Source organism: Takifugu flavidus, chromosome 18 (assembly GCF_003711565.1).
Source record: "Takifugu flavidus isolate HTHZ2018 chromosome 18, ASM371156v2, whole genome shotgun sequence".
In the NCBI taxonomy this organism is placed as follows: domain Eukaryota; kingdom Metazoa; phylum Chordata; class Actinopteri; order Tetraodontiformes; family Tetraodontidae; genus Takifugu; species Takifugu flavidus.
In genome coordinates, this window is record NC_079537.1 from 9,523,825 (window position 1) to 9,538,015 (window position 14,191).

General features: G+C 50.5%; 1 long non-coding RNA gene across 1 annotated transcript; it reads right to left on the reverse strand.

The window, feature by feature from the left end:
• Positions 1-1,333: 1,333 nt before the first annotated feature.
• LOC130515216 (uncharacterized) lies at positions 1,334-7,420 on the reverse strand. Its single transcript, XR_008947171.1, has 2 exons — positions 6,424-7,420; positions 1,334-2,446 (listed from the first exon to the last, which is right to left on the reverse strand). It is a non-coding gene; the product is annotated as an uncharacterized LOC130515216 (long non-coding RNA).
• Between the last annotated feature and the right edge of the window lie 6,771 nt (positions 7,421-14,191).

The window sequence follows — 14,191 nt, forward strand, 5'->3', positions numbered from 1 at the left end:
CGCGCCCCCCGCGCCCACGTCACTCACCCCCGTGTTATTAACAATTAATGATGCCAATCAAAGAGTTCGATGGTTGAATATTGATACGATTAATGATTATATCAGTTTGATCGCTAGCTAATATGAAATCAATTGAAGGTTCAGCGTGTCGGATTTGGCACCAGCCAGTGACCAAATACATTTTATCATCAACATTCAAACTTTAAACTTGATAGACTGGAGCTGATGAAACTCTTATAACAAGCATTGCTTTCTGTCCTTTTTTCGGAATATGCTAACAACTGTGGAGCCTCCATTTAAAACTACTCTTTAACGTGTTATCTGCTCGGTCTAGCAGGTACTGCTAATAATAGCAATGACAGAGGCTTTCTCATGTGTCATTATGTTGCTTTTCAAACTCAGAACAAAAAAGCAACTCTCCACCAGACACATAATTGCTGCCGGGTTGTTTTAACTCACTTTTTTGACTATTAATGGAGCTTGAGCTAGCTTTTAACTAAAGTAGGTAAATGTAGTGGTATTGCACCATGTTTGCAGTTCTATTTAATTTGCTGTTTTCTCTCTTCAAATATGAGCACATGACAGTTAAGAGACCATTCAACCCGTATCACAATGTTTAACAAACCCAACAGACTCGGCTGTGCTTCTATTGTAATTGTTTTCAACATATAGTAGCATTCGCTCTATCTCACCATTGTGTAGGTCATGTGTGTAGGCTGGAGCTGTGAGCGGAGCCAATGCACAACTCCAGATCAAAGTCTGAAAGGGATCTGCTTGCTCATCAGTTGCAGTGAAAAGGCATTAAGTGAAAGTGTGCATGACACGTTTTAACGAGGTTCCTAAACCGTGACCTTATCCTTTAACCCTCTCCGCAGCCTCTAACCATAAACAGGAGGTCTTGTTTCTGCATTAAAACATCGTTGGACACTTTGTTGGTGGGCTTCTTGTTGCTTCAGGCTCCAGTGAGATATGAAATAAGACCCAGAGAGGTCAGTTTGGGTCAGATACTCCTACATTAGACAATCTATCTGTCGGGAGTGATCGCTTTAAGCTCAATATCTGTTCCTCTGGGGAATAAATGATCACTTAATGTCTTCAAGGTTATTTCCTTTGTCCTTCAGGGAAGGTGAAATGTCAGTCTTGTTTCTCGGAATGAGAGGAAACTATCTTTGAAAACAAAAGAACAGCAGCTTTCCCCTCTGCATACTTGATTTGCACTCTGGGACTCGTTACAATAAATACAGCGTGTTGTTGACAAGGAGGCTCTAATCAGGGAACCAAAGTTTCCTATGAAGATTAAGGACTATGATGTCGATTCTTGCAGCACAAAGGATAACAGTGACAGAGAACATATTTATAAATTCAACACAGACACAGTTCCGGACTTTTAAAAAAATAAAATAATCTATGACATTGTGAGATCATGTTTCCATGGATATAATCCTTGCTGTATGGGATTAACTGTTCTTAGGTACTAATGAGTCACACAGAACTTGGGAGGACACGGCGTATTGTTAATAACACAACTGTAACTTGAAACATCAGTCCTTTATTAAAAAAGAAAAAAGGAGGTTTGGGTCGTTGCAGAGGTCTGAGATAATCCCGCACAGGCAGCGTAGTAACATCAGGTATTAATCAGAGCTTCTCTGTGTGTGAATCCGTCCCTTAATTTCCTGCTCAGCACCAGAGGGGAAACAGGACTGAAGTCCTCCAGTGAAGCCCCCAACTTCACAACACAATGTGGGGGAAGAAAAAAATGAAGGGAGATATTTTATAGCTCTCTAAAGAAATGGTTCTATACCCCCTTGACCTCCACTGCAAGTGATGGATTCATTCAGGGGAAGCAAAAACAAAGATAGCAAAAAAAGAGTCAAAACATGCCAGGCAGACTCGGTGGGCGGACTGGAGCAGGGATCAATGGCGCTACATTTGTAATCACACTGAAGATTGTGGATTTGTCACACTTCTAATCTCTGTCCTCACTCTGATAAGAGGAACGTTTGGGAACAGTGACTGGAATGGCATCTGCTGAGGCAGAGAACATTCCCTTTTCACAAACAACTCCGGAACATGTGCTGCACTGATCAGGCTGAGACTCATCTCAGGAGTCGACGCTCAGCTTCCCACGCTTGTTTTCACTGAAGGACGAGTGAGACCAACAGTAAATGGTAAATGGTTCCAGCAGGAGTTCTCACCTAATCAGTGGAGAGCGTTGGTGATGGGGAGACTTTTCTTCCAATAACACTGAAAAGAAAAAGACTGGTGGCTACTGGGTGGCCAGTTTGACAAGAACATGGAAAATCCTCTCGGTCCCAGCCTCCGTGTGAGCCTTTCCAGCCCGACAGTGACACGGCAGCTTTCTGATGGCCCCGGAGGCAGATCTTCTGGTTCCAGATGCTGTTCCGGACACCGTTCCCTCATCAGGTCAGGCCTTTTTGAGTCCCTCCTGACAAAAACACGGCCGAAACGTTCAAACAAGGACAGTTTAGATACAAAAAGTAAAGTAAACATTGCACAAATTCCTGTATTTTTGACTGAAACCGGTAAAGACAAGTGTGCGTGTGTGTGTGTGTGGACTTGTGTTTAAAGAGAAAACACATGTTTACTGGTGACAGTTTGCGTGCCAGTCCCCAGGGATGTGATCGTTTACTGCGGGGGGGGGGGGGGTGCTGGGTAAGGGGCAGAGTGGACTGTGGGCCCGAGGACTAAATCACAGTTTATCCCCAATCAAGCTCGGAAATCTGTTCCTATTCTCGGAAGCCGCGGCACCACTGCGAGGCTCTGCTCCGCATTTACTCGCCCTTAAGACTTTAGGCCGGATGACGACACGCCGCTTGTTGACCAGTGAAAGTCTGTGCTCGGATGTTTGCAGAGTCAGTTCGGGACGAGGCAGCCACGTGCACGTTTCACGTTAATGATTAAACGCAGTGTGAAACCGAACTTCGGAAACCTTTGCCTCGCCACAGAAAACCGCCGACGGTGCAGATTTTGCACGGCTCCTTCCGAAAACCTTTACAAATTGCTTTTCAAATCGAGGGAAAGCACGGCGGCGGGCGTGTGCACGTGCGATAAACCTCGGCAGCCTGGGAGTGCACATTAAGCTCATTAAGTCTGTGGTGGAGATTATGGCAGACCGGGCTCCCTGTCCAGTAGCTGCAACGGCTCATCATTTTCAGATGGCAGGGAGGAAGTGGCTGGAAGAAAATGGCACACACCCACACGGCTGAAACCCAAACAATCCTCACCACACACCCCCACACTAACACACTAATCCCAAGTGTGTGGAACACTGTAAAAAAGCAGCTTATTTTTGGGCCCCAGCGGCTGATTCGTGGCCACACTGTGAGCCGACGTCCTGCAGGAACAGAGACGCTTCCCCTACAGCGAGATGCGTCTGTGTCGCCAGGCAAATCCGGCTTGTCCTCACCAGGCAGCGATACCAGGACGGATTCAGCACCGGACCGGTTCTGTCCCGCGTGATCCTGTTTGAACGGGTCGGACAAATAAAACAAATGCAAATATCTGCTGTTGCCTTGCGGCTGACAGGGCCAAAGACTGCAGAGCGCAGATGAACAGGACATGAGCGAGTTCGCAGTTGTCTGGTTTTAATGATACATTTTCAGGCTGCCCCCCCACCCCAACCCCCACCCCCCACTCCCCACCCTGCCGCTGTCTGTCTCCATTCATCTTTTTAAGTTAAATACTTGTGGTGTCTGTCTGCGTTGCCAGACAGCACATCTGCTAAACTGGAGCTAACCGTGAGCATCAGTCCTGCGTATGAGTGAATCAATCAGACGTCTGCACCCCCCCCCCCACCCCCCACGGCACCCCTGCAGCAGGTCTCGGGTTTCACCGGCTCCCCTTGTTGGTACATGCCTGGCAGTAATTCTCTACGCTCCTTTTATAATCGCCGCTACGCAGATGACATCCTTTCATATCTTTGCATACCAGGGTGAAGGTGAAGATGAGATCAGCCTCGTGCGGGAAAACCTGGGAGGAAAGCTGTGTCTGTCGGAGTGGGACCAAGGAAAAGATCGCTCCGTCACATGTAACATGCATGGACACAAGTTTGGCATTCACTCCTTTTGTCTGTTTTGCTGTGGGAACATGGCAGGCTAACATTGTAGCATCTCCATATTTACACAACTGTCCCAAGTGAACAAAACTCTGTATAACGCGTGAACCTCACTGACTGTGTTCCCCTGGCATAGGTCACATGACCTCCCACACGCCAACCTGCGGACGATGCTCCTTCCTCTAAAACTCTGGTTTAAAATGAACCAGATGAGGCTCAAGTGCAGCAGGCAGCGATTTCCACTCTGTCCTGCAGTTAACTTTCTCTCAGACGCAGAATGAGCGCTGACCTCAGGTCAGCCTTGTAACGTATCCCTTTCAATAACATCCACCTCAGCCGTGCGCTCTGCAGTCGTTTTGCGGCACGTTTCTCCAGCTTTCTTTTGTCTCTCAGGGGATTTGCTGCCTTTTGTCAGAGGACAGTGAGTCGAACACTCCCGGAGAGCGGAGCGACCTCCATTAGGGATGCGGGATAATAAAGCTCTTCCCCCCATCTCCTGCAAATTGGTCAGGGCCGTCGTCGTGGGAGACGTGCTCATCAGCGCGCTCGCATCATTATCTGGAGTGTCGTGCGCTTCGGGTTTGTGGCGAATGTGGTCGGAGGCATCAAAACAACTGTTTGTTTGTGGGTTCAGCCTCATTTAGAGTCACATTTGTTCAAAAAAACCCTCCTAATTTGTAGTTGCTTGGGTAGAATCCGTGTTCTAGTGACAGATTTCTGTCCAAAACATAGATCATGGTCGTATGTTGAAGCCTAGAGAAGCTTTGGCACCACCAGTCCTCAGACACAGGAGTGGGGGGGATCCAGTGAAGCCCCCCCCAGGACTTCCGCCTCATGGGCCCCTTTTGCTCTGTTCTCCTCTGACCATAAGCCAAGCTTATTCCACTGTTTGGCTCCACCAGATGCGGCTGCCTCTACTGGACCGGCACCGTCTGGCCCCCGTGAGCAGATCTAAGAGGGATTAGCGGCCTGTTGTGGCGGATCGGCGAGAACAGTGGGAGGCTGTCCACACACAGCTGTGTGTTTGTGTGTTTCATAATGCTCCGGCCTCCAGCGTTCCTCGATCCCCCCCCCCAATCCCCGGACCACCTTTCCCTCCCCCTGACCTCCCACCTCAGGGAGCTCTTGGACTACAGACAGCGTGAATTCTGCAATCTTTTTGGGAACTGGATGAAAGCTTTCAGAGTAACACGGTCCTCCCCCCCCGAGGATAGCGGGGGAGTGCTCAGACATGCCCTAAAATACATAAACCAGTTTTTTATAGTGTTCCAGCCTCGTTAATGAACTCCAAAACCTGCTTTTATTGAGGAGGAGATGATATTTCCCCCACAATGCATCAGCCCGGACACATGACCCAAAGATGCCGCTCCTGGCGGAGACAATCGCTCACGTTCTTTCACCATCTGTTCGTATTTCCGCCACGTCAGCGCCGTGGCGTCGGAGTCTGTTTACAGAAAACAGCCCCTGGAGCAAAGGGTTGGTGGTAAATGTCAGACGGTAAATGTCTGATGGAGAGAAACGTCACAACAAACGAGCGCGGAAAGAAAAGTGTGATGGTATAAATATGTTAAAAGCACCGTGACGAGTCGCTGCGGCGGCTCGGCGGCCGCAAACACACGAAAACATTTGTACAGACAGAAGCGCCGTCCTCCGGGGTTAGCCCTGAAGCTACCGCCTCGACGGTAAACAGGATTAGCTAAAAACAATTGCCGCGTTAACAATGTCATCAAGCAGAGCGCCAAATGAAGCCGCTCGTCTCCCGCTCGTCCAATCCGGCAGCCTGACCTCATTCCGTTGTTTACCAAAGGTTTAATTTTAGACTCATTGTTTGCTCCAAACGCCGTTCCTGACAGAACCTTCCCGCTTTTACTGGGGAATGAGGGCGGTCGGGGGAGAATTCTCGGCCTCTGGTCGGCACACATCGCCAACATCGTCTTTGCTTTTCACTCTCTGTGCGTTTGATGTCGCGGTTTGGCCGACCTCGAAAGCGCTCATTTCGGTTACTTTGGGCCTCATTTTGACTCACTGGCTGTCTGCCTACACCCTGTGGTCTACCATCCTCTACAACCTCCGCCTCTTGGTGTGTGTGTGTGTGTGTGTGTGTGTGTGCACATATTTTACGTTCCACATTAAACTACGTCTCATGTATGTTGTCATATATGTGAAAAATTCCCTTTTTGTGGAAATGGAAGTGGACGAGGAGCCAGCAGAAGCCGGGCCGGCGGTCGGCGCTGCCCCAGCCGCCTCCCAGTCAGCTGATGTTTTTTTCTGCTCCAGTCACCACGTGGAAGCAGAACGCTCCATTAGCCTGTTAATGGACGCACAATCGCTGCATTTAGTCGGCTCACCGATTGTTGCTGTTGTGGTTTGGAGTGCTTTTTTTTCTTTTTTTACCCCTCTTGGACTTCCAGGAACTGATGCGAGCAAATCTGCTGTGCCGTGTGTTTTTATCTGCAACAGGAAGCGGACGTCGAGCGACCCGATTGTGAATCGAGGGTGTGCACTTAAGTAAAAGTCAATACCGTTTCCATGGCATTTTATCTCCTGAAAATGCAGCTTCATAAACGTTTTTATTGTCTTCTTCTGGTCACACAAAATGAAAGCAAACCCTCATATTTACCCTCCGTTGGTGTCAAAGTCGGCCCTGCTGATGGGTTCGGAGGCAGCAGCTGGAATGTCTTTGATCCCAACAGCAGGAAAATAAATCAAAGCTCCGATAACAAACCCCGCCCTCCGAACGTTTCTTTATTCCCCGTTAGAACTGTCTTTGATGTGCTCCTTCGCCCCGGCGTGCCGAGGACGCTGAGACAGCCTCACCTCTGAGACGGGTTTTGAGATTTCTGCCTGACGGCGGCTGAGCAGGAGACGGAGACGAGGCGTCGGAATGCTTTTAAACGCACAACAAAGAGACTCTGTGGACTCGTGCGCTTTATGAGCCCGCGTGTGCGGATGGAGGTCGTCCCGTCTGGTCCTCGCAGTGAATCACGTCAGCCCGTGTCGGCGTGAATGTTTGTGCGAGCGCCCGATGACAGCGGGGCAGGAAACGCTAACCATCTTTATGGGCCATAAATAGGAGATACATCCCCGGGCTGATGGATGCGCGTGACCTTTGGGCCGATTTGGTGACCCGGAGGAGCCCGGGTGGGAAACCCCAACGACGGGACGTCACAACTGGAGCACGGAGGAAGGAAGGCGGAGGTTCCGGCCTGATCCCCAGGAAGCAGGAGGGAAACCGGTGGGCCGGCGTGAGGAGCGGAGAGGAGCTGGACATTTGACACCCAGAACATCCCGCTCTGGTTCATCATCACATTTGTGTGTCGGAGCGTTTAAACCCGTCGGTGCTGCTGGTTCTCATCAAACCTGTGACGGATCAAAGCAGCTCCGGCAGCTTTGAGCGCAGCCAAACAGTTTCTACATGAGCACAAATGGGTCAGTACCATCCTTTAGTGCACTGTAAAAACGCACTTGTCATCTCCCTCAGCCTGTAAACAACATCAGATAAACAGTATAATAAATAATAGAGGACCAGAGTGTCCCCATCCAACACTGTGAGCTAACAAATCTACAGATTCTTAATTAATCACAATCCAACTTTTAATTGGGAACATTGTGAGGACAATTAGTTTAAGAGAGGGGCAAACAGAGAATATGATCCCCATAATAGTTAAATACAAACATGTTTAGCACAAACAACAGGCCCATCAACAGCGAAGGCACATGATAATAAACAGATTTGCTTCAGATTAGACTTTAACGACAGGTGAACTGACAGTAAGCTCAGCGTGAAAAGGTAACGCCAAGTTTACCATCTGCAGAAAGGTGCATCCAAAAGGAGAGAGAAGAACTATTTCTGGTTAATTCTGCAAGAATCGGAGCGGAAATGTTTGGTTTTAATATGGTTTAGCAGAACAATTGTCTTTTCAGCTAAGCTAACCTGTCGCCCTGTGAGTTCATTCAGTCTTTTATGGAGTATAAATACAGAACATAGTTGGAATTTGGAGCCTGTAAAAGGTCCCAACACACCAGGGCCTGAAGTGAGCTTGTTGTTTTCCTCTTTCCCAACAGGGACAAATAAATAAGAATAAATAAATGCTTCTGACGCCTGCAGACGCCAGTTTTCTGTGCGGCCTTCTTTGCTCAGTCGACATGAATTTCTAAAAAAGCGGCCAATTTGTGTGAGTATTGTTCTAAGTACATGTGATGCCCACATGTTTTCCAAGCCGAAGGCTCTTGATCTCTCGTTCATCTCCTTGTGGTTTGGGCTCACGTTGTAGCTTTTCCACCAGATCAGACGAAATCCACAAATTCTCGGAGCTTTCTCTTCACTCCACAACCCCCCTGGCGTAGCGACGAGCAGCCAGCAGGGGATCCCAGTTCAAAATAAAGCTGTGGAACGGGGTCGGCACATGTGAAGTCTTGAAAAAAATGTCATCTGCAAAGCTAAAAATGGTATTTTCTAGCAGCAAACACACACGCTCCTTCAATGCCGAGTCGCTCTCTGCACAAAAGCCAATTTTCTGCTGCAAACGTACAGCGAGCCGCTCTTCTTATATAACCTGCTCCCTCCTTTTAAGTTCAAAGCATACTATTTGTCCCCGTGGGGTTTTGCTACGCTGTACTGCGGAGCTCAGAGAATATGAAAGTGCATTCCCGAGAACCGCGCTGATCTCACGCTGATGCCCTTTTTTTTAACGCTTGAACAGACACCAGAACTCTTCTGTACCAGCTACAAAGGCCGTCGCTTCACCTGCTCCAGCTAGCGCGACAGGTCGCAAACCCATTAATTAAACGTCCTTTTTACTCCCCCTTCCCCCAGCAAACTCGGCTGTGAAGGCAGGGGAAACAGGAAGAAAGAAGAATAAATGTAACAGCAGAAACTGCATGAGGGAACGGGCGGGCCGCCGTCTGAGGGCTGCCAAACAAGCAAACGATCTGCTTTCCACTTCACAAAGTACACGATGTGAGTCTGACTCCCAGGGGGATCGCGAGAAAAAGTGGAGAAAAACAATATCCGCCCGTTTGTCATAATTTGATGTACTATTAAGTCATGCTTTTGGCCCGGCTAGTCCTCGCAGATCTTGTTTCCTGCCTCGGTGGTGGAGTCCTGGCTGCGGACAAAGCTTGCGTCACTGTGGACGTAATCCTAGAGGCCGGTGACTCAGGCAGCGGGAACAAAAGTGGGTTTCTTGTTTCGGAGAATGTCAGAAGCTCGCAGCTGTAACGTCGTTAGCGTGCTGTACAAACACCATTATTCAGAACAGCGCGACATTTAAGACCGCGGATGCAATATTTCGACTCCGATCTCCCGAGGCCGCCCGCCGTGGGGTGACGGCGACGACCATTGTGGGATGTTTTGTTTTTAAAAAACACAAAACTAAGCATCAGTCGTGGTCAGTTTGACCCCTGACCCCTCTGCACTAAATATCAGCCACCTGCACAGCTAACTATAGCTAGCTAGCTTTAGCCATTTTCCGGATGGATTCGCCCGTCTGCGATGGCGTCTCCTGACCCGCTCGTGCACCCGCCGGGGCTTCCCCTGGATCATCCCAGCCTTGTTTTATATTTAGATAGAAAATGCTAGATTACATTTGAGCGGAACCACAGTAGCCAATTAGAGCAACATGTGACCGTAGTGGCTCGGCTAGCGCGAAAATGTTTAGAGAAGCCGAATCCTGCATCCATTTATCGCCCAAGGAGCCAGAGCCTGTGTTGACCGCGCTCACCACACCGCTTGCAAATCCAGACCTCACTGAGAGTCAATTTACATCACACACTCCCACACACACACACACACACACACACACACAAACACACACACGCCCGACCTCACAGGAGACAGAATAGGCGAGGTGGTGCTGTGCAGCTCCTGGCACCATAATCCTGTTTCATAGTTTATAATCTATCGTACACCTTTGTGTCCAAGTCTTGTCATGCAAATTTGAGATTAACCAGATGAAGAGATGAAAGTCTCTTTCTCCAAAAAAAAGAAAAAGAAAACCACATTTCTGGCGTCTGAGCCTGGCTTACGTAGCACATTAGCTCGTTTATGCTCCCGGTGATCAGTTTGTCCGTCATGTGACCTGAGGGTAAGAAGGGCTGAGATGAAGGCGAGTTAACTTCCACACTTGCTCTCCGGATAATAAACATAGCGTAGCGTTCTCTCCCTGTGCGGGGACCGACTGGACTGCGACGTGATCCTTCCCAAATTCTGCTGTTCAACTATCAACTAGCATAACAAACTGGGGAAGCTGCTGAAAGATGCTGGTTGCCTCCCGCCCTGCCGGCCTTTCAGCCTCCCCTCTCTGGGCCCCCCGTCCCTCCCGAAGCCCTCCCACTCTCCATTGTTCTCCTGTTTGGTGTTTTTGTTTGAGCCCTTCCTTATCAGATACGGGCCCCGAATTCTCCGAGTCATAAACAGCCCAAACATTAGCCCCTGTTCAAAGCGCGAGGCTAATCCATCAGAAAGGGTTTAATCCACCTTCTCCCTGCATTTTACCGCAGACTTTGTCCTCACGAGCCCCGAGTTAGCTTTATTTATGTAGTGGAGGTGGTGGGGGAACGGATTTTGAGCGAGTTGAGGTCACGAGGTGGACTGGTTTGTTTATAGCCAACACATGGAGAACGTTGGGTCCCATCGGTCAACCACAGGGGTGTGATCACATTGTTTTTCTTGCATCAGCCACATTTCCTTCACACCCAAAAACACATGACTGTAATGCAAACAAAGGTCACGCTGCCGCTCTGTCTAAGAATCACAGAGCCAAACCAGGGAGGGAAATAAAAAAAAAAGGTCCTCCGGATCCTGCAGGTTGGCTCCGGTGACATCTGGAGTGTGTGTCTGCAGCAGCTGTGCAGGAGAGTCGGGGATCAGGCCGAGCGGACGCAGGAGGCAGCTTGAATAAATGCTCGGGCCTCCCTGCGCTTTCGATCAGATAAGGAGAGGGCCGGGGAGCGGGCGCCGGCTTCCCCGAGCATTCCTCCGCTGCCGCACACAAGGCGGCTTTTGTCCGGCCGCTAAATCTGAGGCCCCTGCTCCAGAGACGGGGACGAGACGCCACCTGTACGTCAGAGTCGCTCTGCTCTTTCTGCTACTTTTGGACTCCGGTGTCTGACGTGTGTGTTCCATCCTTCACATGGCGAGGATCTTTGGTTTGTTCTCTGTAGCGTCCATGCAAAGGCCCCTGTGGACTCGAACCTCCTCCGAGACTCTAAATTTGACTCCGAACTGCTGATTTCCCTGCACTCCGAGGGTCAAATTGACAAATATTCCAGGGTAGAGTCGAATTCCGGAACCCCGTGTTTGTTGTCTCCGCTGGGACGTCAGGATTAAGCAGCAGACGGGGGCTCATGGGGAGGATGAAAATATACGTCGATGAAACCAACACAACGTGTGATTTTACAGCTGCGGTTCTTCCCGCGATGCCACCGGCGTTCGCTCACTTCAAAGGAAGCGGCGCATTCGGGGGTGGGGGAGGGGGGGGGGCGCAGGACTCTGCCGTTGTGTAACCACAGTGGGGTGTTTCCTGTGTGTGGTTCTGTCTGTAGTTTAACTGGAACGGGAGGTTTAAAATGAGGCAGGTGAAATGGTCGCCAGGGCTGGATGAGTGACAGCTGGAGGGGGTCTTTGGGCCCCCGCATCGGCGACATCATCGATCTGCAGAACATCTGGATGGCGTTTCAGCCCGGTGGGGCCGGGCCATCGGCACATGGTGCTCATCACACAAGCAATGCGACTCTTGAGAGATGGGGGGGGGGTGCGTTTGGCCAGAGCAGGGGAAGCCTTTGGTCGCCGTGGAAACAGCAAGGATTAGTTCAATGCTGCTGAATTAGTTTCTGAGTTAGCAAGAGGAATTGAGGACAGATGCTGTGTCACTGGTGTGGACACGTGTCAGATGGTGCTAGCGGCACAGCCTGATTAGCTTATTACATAGACGAGGCGGGGGGTGGTTAGTTACTGTCCTACAGGATGGCGGTTTCTTACCAAACTCTTGACCACATGACATGAAAACGCGGCACAGCTCTGTGACGCCGGCTGTGGGATTCTGGGTAAGGCCCGGATAAACGGGGAAGGTTTTAGGGCCGCGCGGTTCGCCCGCGGGAAAAGCCTGTCGGCTCCCTTCGTCCGTCGCCGCCGTGCTTTCAGAAGACGCGGTTCATTTGGGAGGGGAGAGTCATTTCGGCGAAAACCCCGAAAACCCGCCCGGCTGCTCCTGAAATACGATAACGGATCCAGGGGCAGGAGAGGTTCGCGGTCCTGGCCCCGGCGTACCCGCAGACCCCGTGACCACAACGGCTCTCTTTAGATCTGGGTTCTCACTGGTTTTCCCTGTTGGGAGGACTCTTCCAGCCTGTTCCCACAGCCTCAGTGTGACGAGGGCCCGGAGAGGACGCTGCCTCCCACCGCCCCAAATCTGACTGTGCAGAATTTTAATGAACTGCCGAAGAGGCAGAAGTCGGTCTCCACCTGATCCCAACTGGGAATGTTCCCAACAGGCCGGCCCTGAAAAGCAGCCAGACTCCTTCCTGCCCATGTTCTGTCACACATTCGCTGTCATTTTTGGGAAAAGAGGAAGGAACAGGAGAGGAAGAGCATTGTGTTGAAGTCTGCTCCGGAGCGCGGAGCTTCCTGTCCAAAACCACAACGCGCGCTCCACCTCCGGGACACAATGTGCTCCGGATAAGCACGCTGACCTGGAGACGAACGAGTAGATCTCGTCTGGAGCGACGGGCTGCATTCTCCGTGTTCCACCAGCGGTGGCCATGGAGACAGTCGTCTTTGTTAGTTAGCCGCTATCAAAGACATCAAAGAGAGAGCCGCTAGCACTTTAGCGCTGCCACTGACCACTCGACCCGTGGAGCAGCGCGCTTGTCGAGTCCTGTAATAGGAAATGGACTCAAGATTACTCCGACCACAATTACGGGTTTGAAAACAGGGGCGAGTGGGGGGGAGGCTGCGCACCGGAGGATATTAGCTTGCGCGGTGTGGCCTTTGGGAGATAAATTCAAAGGTGGCGGCGCTTCAGATTCAATTAAGCCTGACTTTGGGCGCCGCTGTGAAGCGTTCAGACAGGGATCGTCTGAAAATGGCAGCAGTGATGAGAAATGAATGTGAGCTGGGCGACAGAGCTGCGGCAAAATGTCAGAGCGTTGTACATGGAGCAGACATAAGTACTGACCTTTAGTGAGCTTCTCACACACACACACACACACACACACACACACACACACTGGACGCAGCTGAAAGTCTGAAGTGTTTCATTTGCTGAGAGTTAAAAATGCGCCCAAGGAAATAGATACACAGCTGAAGGAAAGTTGTTCCGTTTGAACTATTTATCGGGGCCAGAGTTGCTGGCGCGATCCCTAGATAAGTTTTCCTCGGAGTCTGCCATGTCGGAGCTCGCACCGCCAACGCAGACATGCCTAAAAGGCAGGAGAAGGTTGCAGCAGAGCTTCATTTTTCCCGCTCCGCAGCGACTGCCCCTTGTTTCGCGCGATGCACTCACAGCCTTGACAGCTTGTCGCATCCTTTGGTTCCAAACGTGGAACCGGAACCTTCTCCGGCACACCTCGCTCCACGCCAAGCGTTTGTGTAGCCTAGTCTGCTGTGCATTCAATCCGAGTAAATTCCCAAATCCGCAGCTCCAGAAGCGAGCCCCTCAAGTGAAAGCAGACTCTCGGCATGTGGTAACAGACTCGCTCGGCCTGGATGGTTTAAGGAAAAACGTTTCACTCGCGTCTGCCAAGTTAGCCTCCTCTCGCACGCATAAAAATACCTGAGTCTTACGCAGAAATGCACAAATATGAGGGTTATTTACGATTTAGGCCTGCGGGTTTCATATGCGAGTGTGTGAGATGGACGTCAGCGTTCGGGTCTGTGGCTCGGTGATGACGCTCCCTCCCCAGCTCTGTTTTCATTTAGGTCCCTGAGTTAAGGTTATTAGCTGGCGCTGCTGCTGCTGTAGGCCCGCCCCTCTCAGCGGCGCCCGTACGTCATCCACCACAACAGAGTCCACCCCCGAACAAAAAGGTCAGAGGTCAGAGGAGTCCGTCGGCCGGGCGGCCGAGTTCATGAACGCTCCATTGTGTTGTTTTGTTGACCGAAGCGGCGAGCTGCTG